Here is a 13,650-nt window from a genome sequence, read left to right as displayed (position 1 = left end):
GTACAGAATCTTGTTTCCTTATAGCCAGGCGTGTATCTTCTCATGTTTTTTTTTTTTTACAACTAGGTTATTACAGAGTGTTTAGTACAACTCTCGTAGTAATGTCAGCCTATGCTGATAATATGTTTTACACTAATCATTGGTATAATTTTATTACAGTCTTCTAATTTTATCCTTCAACCTGCCTTTTCTTTTTGGTTATTATAACTTTGTTTACTTGGACAATATGATCATTTCATATGTGAGTGAGTTCATTGAGAACAATTGCTCATTTCCACACACAATGGCTATGATGGATATTACTTTTCTTGTTCCAATTTACTTCAGTTGCTGTGATTATCTCTAGACTGATCCATATCATTGCAAATGACACTTGTTCATTTCTGTCCTGGCAGAGTCGTATTCTGTAGTGCACATTATGACTTGTTCTTTATCCATTCATGATTTTGTCTCCTTCCTTGTCTTGGCTAACAGACATCCTGTTCCAGTGTACTTTTGGGTGCTTTAGTTATTTAAATTATGATGCCTCTGCATTTATTCTTAGGAATGGACTGCCAGATCATGTGGCAGCTCTATTTTTGACTTTAAAAAAGTCACTTCCCTATTAGTTTGTGTAATGACAGTGACCAGTTACATCCCATGAGTAAAAAAAAAAAAAAGTTCCCCTTTTTAAACCTGACACCAGCATTTCTTGAATGTAGACTTCTTGATAGTGATCTTTTTGAGTTCTCTGAAGTGATACTTTGTTGTCATTTTAATTTTCATATCTCTCTGATTTACCACATTAAGTAATTTTAGTGTACTCTTTCTTTAAGCATTGTAAATTTATTTACTTTTTTTTTCTTTTGCTTCCAAATGATTCTACACCAGAACACTTTGCTGAAGTGATTTTAATCTACAGATGAAAGACTCTTTAAATGATACTCAGAATACATTACAAACTTGGTTTTAAATTAGATTTGAGTCTAGAACAGGACTCAGTCACAATGATTCAACACAATGTGGAAGTACAGCAGTAAGGTGATGTCTTCTTAATTGCTCAAGGGGATAAAGATCTTCTTCAAATATGGATGGAAACTAATCTCTAAGAGTTGTTCTCCTTTATAGACTACAATATTATTGTCGGTTTCATATACTTTTACTTTATAAAGAACTCCCACAGGAAGAAATTTCTGGAGGTTTTCCCAGATATAAACGGCTACATTTTCTGTTGTGCTTACAATGTCTGCAAAATACGGCACACCTAGATCCAGATTCTTATGATCAAGGGGCTTCATAATCGCCTCCTCTATATACTCTTTGAGGTCAGTCAAATTCATGACCATTCCTGTAACAGGATCAACCTCTCCATGTACTGTTACCACAACTTTGTAATTGTGCCCATGGCCATTTGGGTTGTTGCACTTCCCAAATAATTTCAAGTTTTCTTCATTACTAAGAGATTTGCTGTGGAGGCGGTGGCTCGCGCTGAAGGAGACGAGGCGGGACACTCGCGCCCACCAGCCAGGGCCCAACCCTGCCCCGTTCATGGCTCTACCTATTTGCCTTTTGATATTTTGTTCTTTGCCCTGTTTCATGTTTTTTATTAGTTTCCCCTGATTTTTTTTTTTTTTTGATGGCCGTTAACATTTAGAGCCCATCAAATTTTGCTAATCTTAACTGCCCGTAAGGAAGAGTTTTTAGGTGGCTGTTGGAGAGAATGGTCAAGGGCAACAGAGGTTCCTCTTGTCCAACTGTGGTTACTGAGGCAATGAGAGCCTTATCAAAGTACTAAATTGGGGTTTTACATTAGAGGGGAGTCGATCATAATAAACACAAAGTTGTGTGTTTCTGTCTTTTAATAAATATACCTGAAGTCCTTATTGTAATTATCATTAAATATACTTTCTCATTCTCCAATGCAAGGTTCTTTGAATTATAGTTGTTCAAAATGTGGCCTTTAATTTTGAATATACATATATCTATTCAAATTCATACTTTCCCCCATATTGGTTATTAGAGATTGTTGATGGAACTCCCTGGATACCCTCAAAAGTGAAAGTCAAAGTGGAGTCGCTCAGTCGTGTCTGACTCTCTGCAAACCCATGGACTGTAGCCCACCAGGCTCCTCCATCCATGGGATTCTCCAGGCAAGAGACTGGAGTGGGGTGCCACTTGCTTCTTCCAGGGGATCTTCCTGACCCAGTGGTCAAACCGGGTCTCCTGCATTGCAGGCAGATGCTTTACCATCTGAGCCACCAAGGAAGCCCTTGGTATACCTGCTGCTGCTGCTGCTAAGTCGCTTCAGTCGTGTCCGACTCTGTGTGACCCCATAGATGGCAGCCGATGAGGCTCCCCTGTCCCTGGGATTCTCCAGGCAAGAACACTGGAGTGGGTTGCCATTTCCTTCTCTAGGAGATCTTCCCGACCCAGAGATTGAACCTGCATCTCCTGTGTCTCCTGCGTTGCAGGAGGATTCTTTACCAGCTGAGCCATCAAGGAAGCCCTTGGTTATCCTTTTTTATTATTTTCCATTTGTTTCCCTTAATTTTTTTTTTAAGTGCAGGCATCAGTAAGAGCCCAGCAGTTCTTATGAATATGAGCTGACCATGAGCAATAGATTAAATGGTGCTTTTTTTGAAATGTCCACAGGGCGGCAGAATTTCTTCTTTCCCTACTCTTGTTAACTGTGTTAATGGGAGTCTTATAGTCCTGGTTCCTGCAACAGATGAGTTTGGAATGTGAGAGTAGAAGCAGAGAAACCTTGTGTCCCCTTCTCCTCCTGCCTTCCGTGTTTCCCAGCATTGGGGTCTTTTCTAATGAGTCAGTTCTTCACGTCAGGTGGCCAAAGTATTGGAGTTTCAGCTTCAGCATCCGTCCTTCCAGTGAATATTCAGGACTGATTTCCTTTAGGATGGACTGGTTGGATCTCCTTTCAGTCCAAGGGACTCTCAAGAGTTTTCTCCAACACCACAGTTCAAAAGCATCAATTCTTTGGCGCTCAGCTTTCTTTATAGTCCAGCTCTCATATCCATACATGACCACTGGAAAAACCATAGCCTTGACTGGATGGACCTCTGTTGGCAAAGTAATGTCTCTGCTTTTTAATATGCATTGCTTTAATAAGCAGTGTAGAAAAAAAGTTTGTCCTTTGCTTCTCCTTGAGAGCCCCGGACCCCTTTCTCCTTCTCAAGGGCCCCGGATTCCTTATCAACCTTTTAATATGAGTCTCATTATTTCATCTTTTTTTTAAAGAGTTAATCTCTGTCTTTTTTATTAAATTTGATTACAATGTTGTTTTTTCCTCTAAATATCCCAAACTTTGTTCACACCTTACCATGCATGTATGTATTCATTATTGGTATTTTTTTCACAAATAGATTATTTCAGAGTGTTTAATATTCCTCCCTTGGTAATGAAGGTCCGTGTTATATATTTTATATCCTTTGTTGTATACATGAATCCCAATCTCCTACTATAAATTTAAACCCACCATTTCTTTTTGTAATTACAAATTCATTTCCTACGATGTCTGGTTATTTCAAAAGTAAATGTGCTTCCTGGGAGCGATTTCTCAGTCCCACCTGCGAGTGACAGACTCGGCATTCCTATCTTCTCTCTGCCTGATCTTCCCCTGTGTCATCTCTGGGTCTGTGCTCCTCACTTTCGTAGCAGAGTCATAGTCCATCGTGTAGGTGTCTGCCTTGCTCCTCGTCTCTCCACCTCTGCACGTATGTTTTCTTTCATGTCTGATGTACGTGTACAACCTGCGGCAGCGCCCTTTTGGGTGCATTTATTTATCAAAACCTGTTTCCCTCTGCACCTGTCTGTGTGAGTTAGACCGTCAGATCATAGTGCCCTGTGTTTTCACAGTTACTACACACTTCCACACTGGCCTTTATAATGGATTTGCCAGTTACATCCCACAAGCATCCTAAAGGGACCACTTTAACTATCCCCACTGGATCATTTCCTCGGTGTAGATTTATAGATCCTGGCCTTCTGATTTCTCTGTCTTGATCTTGTCGTTTTTTGATTTTAATGTCTCTGACGAATCGCATTATGGTGAACTTTTCTATGTGTTATTTTTTTAAACAATGCAGTTGTATTTACTTTTTTATATTTTCTCTGATAGTTTCCCTATTTAAAAATTTTTATTCATTATCCCTTGTATATATTTTTAAGGGTGGGGACATTAGGGCGTGAAAAATCTTGTGAATATTAATTGCTCATTACCCGTAATTGTCAGGTTGCAACAGCGGGAAGTGCCACTAGATGGCAGAAGTTCCTCGTGTTAACTGTGGCCACACAGGCTATGAGAGCCTAAGGCAAGGTCCTGATTTGGGCTTATAAATCAGAGTGGAGCATACCAGAGCAATTGCTGAAAACTTGTCTTACTTTTTTTTTTTCAAATTAAATATGCCTTTAGTTACAATTGAAGGCTCCCCTCATAGCTCAGTTGGTAAAGAATCCACCTGCAGTGCGGGAGACCTGGGTTCAATCCCTGGGTTGGGAAGATGCCCTGGAGAAGGGAAAGGCTATCCACTCCAGTATTCTGGCCTGGAGAATTCCATGGACTGTATAGTCCATGGGGTCTAAGGGAAAGTCCTGATTTGGGGTTAAAATTCAGAGTGGAGCATACCAGAACAATTTCTGAAAACATGTGTCTCCTTTTTTTTTTTTTTTTTTTAATTAAATATGCCTTTAGTTATAATTGAAGTAACACTGACAGACAAGGTGATATGGTTTATAGTGTATGTGTTTATTTAATTTTAAATATACATATATAGATTCACATTCAGGTATTTTAATGTAATTTATTACTACAGAATACAGATAGATTATAGATAGTATTCCTAGGTGTTATAGGACACTGGACGCAAAGGAGCTGAGAGACTACAAGAGGCTTCATAACATACGCAACTGGAGAGTCACCAAGAGGCTCACAGACCCAGGAGCTGAGTGTCTGCACAGGGCCTCATAGCTACACACAAGGTGAGCGTCTGCCTAGGGGCTTCCTTGGAACACCAGCCGAGTGAAAGCCTAGAGGCCCCACAGGCGCACAAAAGATGTCTTACTAGAAGCCGTATAGCTATAAACGAGCTCAGCTTCTGCCTAAAGGCCTCCTAGTAAGACACGAGCTGAGCATCTGCCTAGAGGACTCAGTTATACAGGAGCTGAGCATTTACTTAGAGGCTCGTAGTTACACACGAGCTGAGCATCTGCCTAGAGCCCTCATGGTCCCACAGAAGCTGAGCATCTGCCTTGAGGCCTCCTGACAGACATGAGGTGCACACCTGTCTAGAGGCCTCATAGGAACACAGAAGATGAGCGTCTCCCTAGAGGCCTCTGAGTTATACACCAGCTGAGAGTCTGCCCTCAGGCCTCGTAGTTATATAGGAGCTGAGCATCTTCCTTGAAGCTCCAGACAGGCACATGAGAGCGTCTGCCTAGAGGCCTCTTTTTATTCACACGTGGGAGTCTGTCTGAGGCCTCTAGACAGACCTGAGCTGAGCATCAGCCTAGAGCCCTCATAGAAACACAGGAGCTGAGTGTCTGATCTGAGTCCTCATAGTTACACACAAGCTGAGCATCTACTAGAGACCTGATAGTTATGCACATGCTGAACGTCTGCCTCATTGGCTCACAGGATCTAAGAGTCTGCCTAGAGGCCTCACAGGAACACAGGAGACGAGCTTCTGTGTAGAGGCCTCATAATTACACAGGAGATGAGCGACTCCTTGAGGCCTCTAGACAGAAACAAGCTGAGCGTCTGCACAGAGGCTCTAGGCTTCATAGATCCTCAGTAGCTGAGCGTCTGCCTAGAGGCCTCATAATTGTACACGAGCTGAGTGTCTGCATTGAATAAATATGATTGTATAAATCATATTTATACATGATTATGTGTCTTGAAGCCTCTAGACAGATACTAGTGAGTGTCTGCACAGAGGCCTCATAGACCCAAAAGAGCTGAGTGTCTGCCTGGAAGCCTCACAGTTACACACCAGCTGAGGCTCTTCCTTGGGGCTCATAGTTACACACCAGCTGAGCGTCTTCACAGAGGCCTCATAGTTATACAGGAGCTGAGCACCAGCCTGAGTCCTCATAGTTGTACACAAGCTGAGCATCTGCCGAGAGGCCTCATAGTTATACACCATCTTAGCATCTTCTCTGTGGCCTCGTATTTATACACGAGCTGAGGATATGCCTAGTGGCCTCAAAGTAATACACGAGCTGAACTTCTGCCTAGAAGCCTCATTGGACAGATGATCTGAGGGTGTGCCTAGAGGCCTCAAACTTACACATGAGCTGACAGTCTGAATAAAGCATCATTGTTGTCCACGAGCTGAGAGTCTACCTACAGACCTCATAGTTATAAGCGAGCTGAACCTCTAAGCAGAGGCCTCATATTTGTACACGAAGCGAGCATATGCCTGGAAGCTTCAAGGTACAACATGAGCAGTTCTAAATCCCAAGAAAACCACCATTCATAGAGAGACATGCACCCCACTGTTCACTGTTGCACAGCTTCCAATAGGCAAGGCAGGAACCACAAAATTTCCACCCACAGCTAAAGCTTAAACAAGATGTGGTACATATATACAGTGGACTATTACTCAGTCATAAAAAGCATTACTGAAATTATGATACTTTCCACTCTTCTCTACAAGGTTGGACCTTGAAGGATCATATGCCAAGTGAAATGTGCTAGACAAAGAAAGAAACTAGCAGATAAAGAACATTCCTGGAAAAATTTAGATGAGATAAAAGGAGCTGAGAAATCAAAGAATTATATATATAAAAAAAAAAGTAAAAGGCCAGTATGATATGCAGGAGGTTGGGACTAACATATACAAACAAATCCATCACTCCAACATATACACCAAGATCTATATATGTATGGATAATCCACAAGAATAATCTCATTTCCTCCTTCCTTCCACATTCACATAAAATCTGTATCTCTGATAGATACTGCAGAAGATTCTGATGTTCAGCACGGGGAACTTTTCATGACCTTCTGCAATAAGCTGTATGGAAAAAGATTCCAAAAAGGAAAGATATCCTGTGTGTATATGTCATAACTGATTCAAGCAGCCGTATACTGACGAAAAGTACAAAACTGCAAATCAACTGTATCTAGCATAGCATCTAAATGAGAGAAAATAAAAAGAAATACAAGAAATATCTATTTCATTCCCTGTGACCTCCCTGACTTGGGCTGCTAACCCGTCCCTGGAGCCTGAGGAGGCTTTGTTCCCATGGCTGGACTGTGTTTGGTCATGATGCTAGAAATCTGAAAGTAGAAGTGTTTGTTAGACTCTTTGCAACTCTGAGGACTGCAGTCTGCCAGGCTCCTCTCTCCATGGAATTCTCTAGGCATGAATAATGGATTAAGTAGCCATTCCCTTCTCCAGGGGTTCTTCCCAACCAACATATTGAACCCTGGTATCCTACATTACAGACAGGTTCATTAACATCTGAGCTACCAGGGAAGCCCCCACCAGGGGTGTGGTCGTGATACTGGGAAGGGGGCCCTTAGGTTAGAGCCCTAGCACACCTGCACCGTCCGGCTGGCTCGGTCTGTGACCACATTCCCTCGTGCGACCAAAGGATGGGGGCACACCCTTTGACTTTGAGGACTTCAGGAAACACACCTCGTTGCCAGGGGTCCTGCTGATGGGGTCCCCAGTTCAAGTCTCCACCCTGAGAGGGCGGCCTCCTAGGCAACTCAGCGGGGTTGCATCCCAGGACATGAGTTTCAGCATGTTCATGGTGAACACGGTTCAGCCTTCTGCAATAACCTCTATGGCAAAGAATCCCCCCAAAGAAGAGAGATGCTGTATGGACATGTCATAATGGAATCAGGCGACTGGATGCTGACAAGCACAAAATTGGAGATTCAAGAAAAGTAAAAGAAAAGGAACACCTATTTTGTTCCCTCCAGTCTCCCTGACTTGGGCTGCTAACCCGTCCCTGGAGCCCGAGCAGGCTCGGGTCCCGTGGCTGCACAGGATGCGGCAGACAAAGTGGAACAGGCGCCCGTAAGCGAGCCTCCTCTTCAACCTGTCCTGTCTGGTTTGCTTGGCTGGGAACAAAGTCCCCAGTGTACCCAGCCCTCTGACCTCCAGGCCCTTGGTAAAATTCACCTAGCCTCTAGGTCACCTGCTGCTAGGGTTCCCATGTCAAGCCTCCTTCCTGAGAGTGCAGCCTCCTAGGCCCGCTCAGCACGGCTTGTGGTTCAGGTTGGGAGCGGCCCGGAGCGGGTGGTGGTGAAGCTTCAGGGGGAAGAAGCAGTGAGACACAAACCCTTGAGTGTTTCCTCAGGCACATTCCACTCAAATTCACAGCTTGGCAATCCAATCTCCCCCAAGGATCTCACAGCCCCGGGAATGAGAGGTGGGCCTGAAGAAGGATTGTCACGCTGTGCACATTTCCTGGAACTATAACTTGACTACCAGTGCTGACTCACACCTCCGACTCACAAGTCCTGGGGGGCTCTTAATGACAACTGCCCGCAGGAAACACCCCGGGGCTGGTATTTCAAACACAAATGCCAAACACAGCCAACGTTCAAGAAGCCATCTGCAACAGGTAAATTGTCCTCGTACCCTTTAATGAAAAAGAAAAAAACAATAACACCAAATGGCCATGGGACAAGAAGCTCAGCATCCTTAAATAGTACAGGAAAATAGAAACATGACAATCAAGGTCAAACCATACCGCTCAGAATGGCCATTACCAAACGTCTACTAGCAATACATGTAGGAGAGAGCTGGGAGGGGTGGGAACCCCCTACACAGTCGGTGGAAATGGACATTGGCAAGAGTCACTCGAAAGGACACTCTGAATGTTGGGGCCGCGGGGGAACAACTCTCAAGTGACCAGAGCTAGGATCTGACATTCTCACACCTGGGCCTTTAGCCCAAGGAAACCAGTCTTCAAAAAGACAAAGGCACCCCAGCATTCACTGTAGCACTACTTAGAGTAGCCAAGACACAGAACCATAGAATTGCCACCGACAGCTGAGAGCTTACACAAGATGCGCTGTATATGTACGTGTGTGTGTGTGTGTGTGTGTACACACTCAGCCATGAAAAAGCACCACTGAAATGATGAAATTATGCCACTGGTCCCCAGAAGGGTGGACCTTGGAGGTTCATACCCTAAGCGAAATCAGCCAGATGCACAAAACCGCAGATGATGAACCTTTGAGGCAGAATAAAAAGAAAGAGAGAGAAAAAGAGAACTAATTTACAACGCAAAAGGATCCTCTGAGGAGAATTAACCCAGTTCAGTTCAGTCGCTCAGTTGTGTCCAACTCTTTGCGACCCCATGGACTGCAGCAAGCCAGGCCTCCCGTCCATCACCAATTCAATTAACCCAAGCAAGGAATTAAAGAAAACAAAAAACAGTGCTGGGTCAGGACGAATTAGGAGATTGGAACCAACAAATACACAGAAAGCCCTTACTCCAGCCTATACACAGAAGTCTGTCTATAATAATCCACAAGGATTTCCTCTTTCCTTCCTTTGACATTCTCACAAAATTGGTATCTCTGATAGATACGGCACAAGGATCTGATGTTCAGCACAGGGAATTTTTCTCTACCTCTACAATCACTTCTGTGGAATAAGAACCCAAAAAAGAAGAGCTGTGCTGCATGTATATGTCACAACTGAATCAAGCATCTGTACACTGAAGACAAGCTCAAACTGCAGATCAACTCTACTCAAACATAGGACTGGCATGAGATTCAAGAAAATGAAAAGAAATAACAGCAATATCTATTTCTTTCCTTCCAGCCTCCCTGGCTTGGGCTGCTACCCTTCCCTGGAACCTGAGCAGGCTTGGTTCCCATGACTGGGATGGGGGCGTGGCACCGCAGAGGGGGCCCTTAATTTAGAGCCCGAGTACACCGGCACTGTCTGGTTGGCTCAGTCTGGACCACACGCCCTCGTGCACCCAAAGGATGGGGGCACACCCTCTGCCTTTGAGGACCTTGGAACGCTCACCTAGTCGCCAGGGGTCCTGGTGATGGGGTCCCCAATTCCAAGTCTCCATCCTGAGAGTGCAGCCTCCTAGGCACCTCAGCAGGGGTTGTGGCCCAGGCTGGAATGAGTCTGGAGAGGAGGGAAGAAACTTTAGGGAGAAGAAGTAGTGACACACAAGCCCTGGAGTGTTGCTCAGGCCCATTCCACTAGAATTGCCAGCCCAGGAAGCTGACTCTCCTTAAGGCTCTATTTGGCGGGAGGCCCAGAGTTGAGAATGAAGAAGTGCTGTCGCCGTGTGGACATTTCCTGTAACTACAGCTTGATCACCTGGGCTGAGGGACACCTTTCAATTCACAAGGCCTGTGGGCCTGCTCTTTTCCAGTAGTCATGTATGGATGTGAGAGTTGGACTATAAAGAAAGCTGAGCGCCAGAGAATTGACGCTTTTGAACTTTGGTGTTGGAGAAGACTCCCGAGAGTGCCTTGAACTTCAAGGACATCCAACCAGTCCATCCTAAAGGAAATCAGTCCTGACTATTCATTGGAAGGACTGATGCTGAAGCTGAAACTCCAATACTTTGCCCACCTGATGCGAAGAACTGACTCATTTGAAAAGACCCTGATGCTGGGAAAGATTGAAGGCAGGAGGGGACAACAGAGGATGAGATGGTTGGATGGCATCACCAACTCAATGGACATGAGTTTGAGCAAGCTCTGGGAGATGGTGAAGGACAGGGGAGCCTGGCGTGCTGCAGTCCATGGGATCGCAAAGAGTCGGACATGACTGAGCGACTGAACAGCTACAAATAGTAAGTGCTGGAGAGGGTGTGCAGACAAGGGAACCATCCTCCACGGATGTTTGGGATGAATGTTGGTAACAGCCACTGTGGAGGACACTGGGAGGGTTCCTTCAACCATGAAAATGAAACTAGAAAGCGTCCTAACACCATGCACAAAATAAACTTCAAATTATAAATATCGAGATGTAATGATGGGTATTATGGAACTCTTGAGAAAAATATAAACAGGACCCAATTTGACATAAAATGTAGCAAGTTTGTTGAGGATCTGCCTCCTAGGATAATGAAAATAAACCACAAATCAGAAAATGGGACCTCTTTAACCACAAAACCATTTGCATTCCAAAGGAAACTCTAAACAAGAGAGACAATCTTCAGAATAGGAAGAAAGATTTGCAAAGGAAGATACCCACAAGGGATTCATCTCTAAAACATACAGCCAGCTCGTGCAACTCAATAGCAAAAATAAATACAACCCAAGAACAAAATGGACCAAAGATTGAAATGGATATTTCTCTGAGGAAGGCCTGCAGATTGCACTTAGGCATGTGAAAAGATGCTCAGCATCACTAAGTGTTAGAAAGACGCAAATCAAATGAGTCCAATGAGGCAATCACTCACATTGGTCGGAATGGCCATCTCAAAACATCTTTAAGAATAAATGCTAGGACTTCCCTGGTGGTGCAGTGGTTAAGAATCTGTCTGCAAATGCAAGAGTCACAATTTCAGTCCCTGGTCTGGGAAGATTCCACATCTGTGGGACAACCAAGCCCTTGAACCACAACCACTGAGTCCTTGTGCCAGAACTACGGAAGCCTGGCACTCGAGAGCCTGTGTTCTGCAACCAGAAGCCACCACAGTGAGAAGCCTGTGCAGTGAAACTAGAGAGCAGCCTCTGCTTGCCGCAGATAGAGAAAGTCTGCACTCAGCAACCAAGCCCCAGTGCAACCAAAGACAAATGAATAAATAAAATTATTTAAGAAAGAATAAATGCTGGAGAGGGTATGGAGACAAGGGAACCCTCCTGAACTGTTGGGCACAATCCACATATGAACATCCAGCAGGGAGAACAGTGTGGAGGTTCATTTAAAAAATACCATAGAAATACTTTAGGACTCAGCAATCCCACGCCTGGGCATAAACCTGGAGAAAATAAAAAATTTAAAAGACACAGGAACCCCAGAAATCTCAGCCCCACAAGTTGTACAATAGACAAGGCTGGGAAGCAAGCTAACTAGAAATCACAGCTGAATGGATATATGATAGGATACATGTACACAATGCAATATTTCTCAACCACAAAGAAGCAGGAAATACTGCCAAGTCCAGCTTCAGGGAAGAAGCTTGAGATGATCATTCCAAGTGAAGTAAGGAAGACAGGGACAGACATGTGTCATATGATATCACTTCTAGGTGTAATCGAAAAATGCATACAAATGAACTTCTTTACAAAGGAGAAACAGCTTCACAGACTTAGAAAAAGAAACTTACAGTTACCAAAACAGAAATGTGGAGGGTGTGCAGGGAGTAAATAGCTGGTTCAGAACAATAATACACCTTATGAACACCTTATACACCTTAGAACAGGAGCTGCTGCTGTTGTTTAGTCACTCAGTCCTGTCTGACTCTTGCAACCCCATGGACTATAGCCGCTCAGGCTCCTCTGTCCATGGGATTTCCCAGGCAAGCCTATTGGAGTGGGTTACCATTTCCTACTCCAGGGGATCCTCCCGACCCAGCGGTTGAACCCGTATCTCCTGCTACTCTCCTGCATTGCAGGCAGATTCTTTACCATTGAGCCAGCAGGGAAGCCATTAAACAGATGCTGAAGGGCTCCTAATGGTCACAAGTCCAACGGGGTTTTAAATGACACCTGCCCTCAAGAAATGTCCTGGGATAAATCATCAGAAAAGAATTCCAAACAGGGCCACGTTTCAGGAAGCTAGTTTCAAGAGGCAAATTGTACTCACAAGGCATAAAATATTAAAAGCACATGGAAAGATACTCCACATCAATAATTATTAAGTCAATGCCAAGCAAAACTACAATTGGTATCACCTCACTATGGCCATCATCAAAAAGATCTACAAAGAATAAATACTGCATAGGATGTACAGAAAGTGGAATCCTCCTGCAACCGTGGTGGGAACGCAAATGGTGAAGCCACTGTGGAAAACAGCATGGAGATTCCTCAAAACGCTAAACACAGAGGTATCATATGATCCTGCAATCCCATTCCTCTGCTTAGGTCCAGAGGAAAATCACCTTTCAAAGTGACACATGCATCTTGATTTTCAGGACAGCACTATTTACAATAGTCAAGACACAGAGTCCACTGAAATGTCCACTGACAGAAAATGAAGACTAGGTGGTACATTATACCCTGGAATACTACTCAGCCAGAGAACAGATAATCATACTGACAGCAGCGTGGATGAACCGAGAAATTATTCTATGCGAGGTAAGTCAGAGAGACAGACAATACCCTAAGATATCACGTAGAGGTGGAATCTATAAATTCATACCAATGAACGAATGTGCAACAGAAACAGACTCACAGCCTGAGAAAACCAGATTATGATTATATCATCAAAAGAGAGCTTGAAGGGAGGGATGAATTAAGAGTTTGGGATTAAAATATACATACTCAGTTCAGTTCAGTTCAGTCAGATCCGACTCTTTACGTCCCCATGAATCGCAGCACGCCAGGCCTTCCTGTCCATCACCAACTCCCGGAGTTCACTCAGACTCACATCCATTGAGTCAGTGATGCCATCCAGCCGTCTCATCCTCTGTTGTCCCCTTCTCCTGCCCCCAATCCCTCCCAGCATCAGAGTCTTTTTCCAATGAGTCAACTCTTCGCATGACGTGGCCAAA

The 13,650-nt window shown here is 44.1% G+C and overlaps 1 pseudogene; it reads right to left on the bottom strand.

The window, feature by feature from the left end:
* Window positions 1-999: 999 nt before the first annotated feature.
* On the bottom strand, window positions 1,000-1,657 carry LOC100296082 (6-pyruvoyl tetrahydrobiopterin synthase pseudogene; annotated as a pseudogene).
* Between the last annotated feature and the right edge of the window lie 11,993 nt (window positions 1,658-13,650).

The sequence above is a fragment of the Bos taurus genome, chromosome 29 (assembly GCF_002263795.3).
Source record: "Bos taurus isolate L1 Dominette 01449 registration number 42190680 breed Hereford chromosome 29, ARS-UCD2.0, whole genome shotgun sequence".
Lineage (NCBI taxonomy): Eukaryota > Metazoa > Chordata > Mammalia > Artiodactyla > Bovidae > Bos > Bos taurus.
The sequence above is the reverse complement of the archived record's forward strand: the minus strand, read 5'-3'. Positions and strand labels throughout refer to the sequence as shown.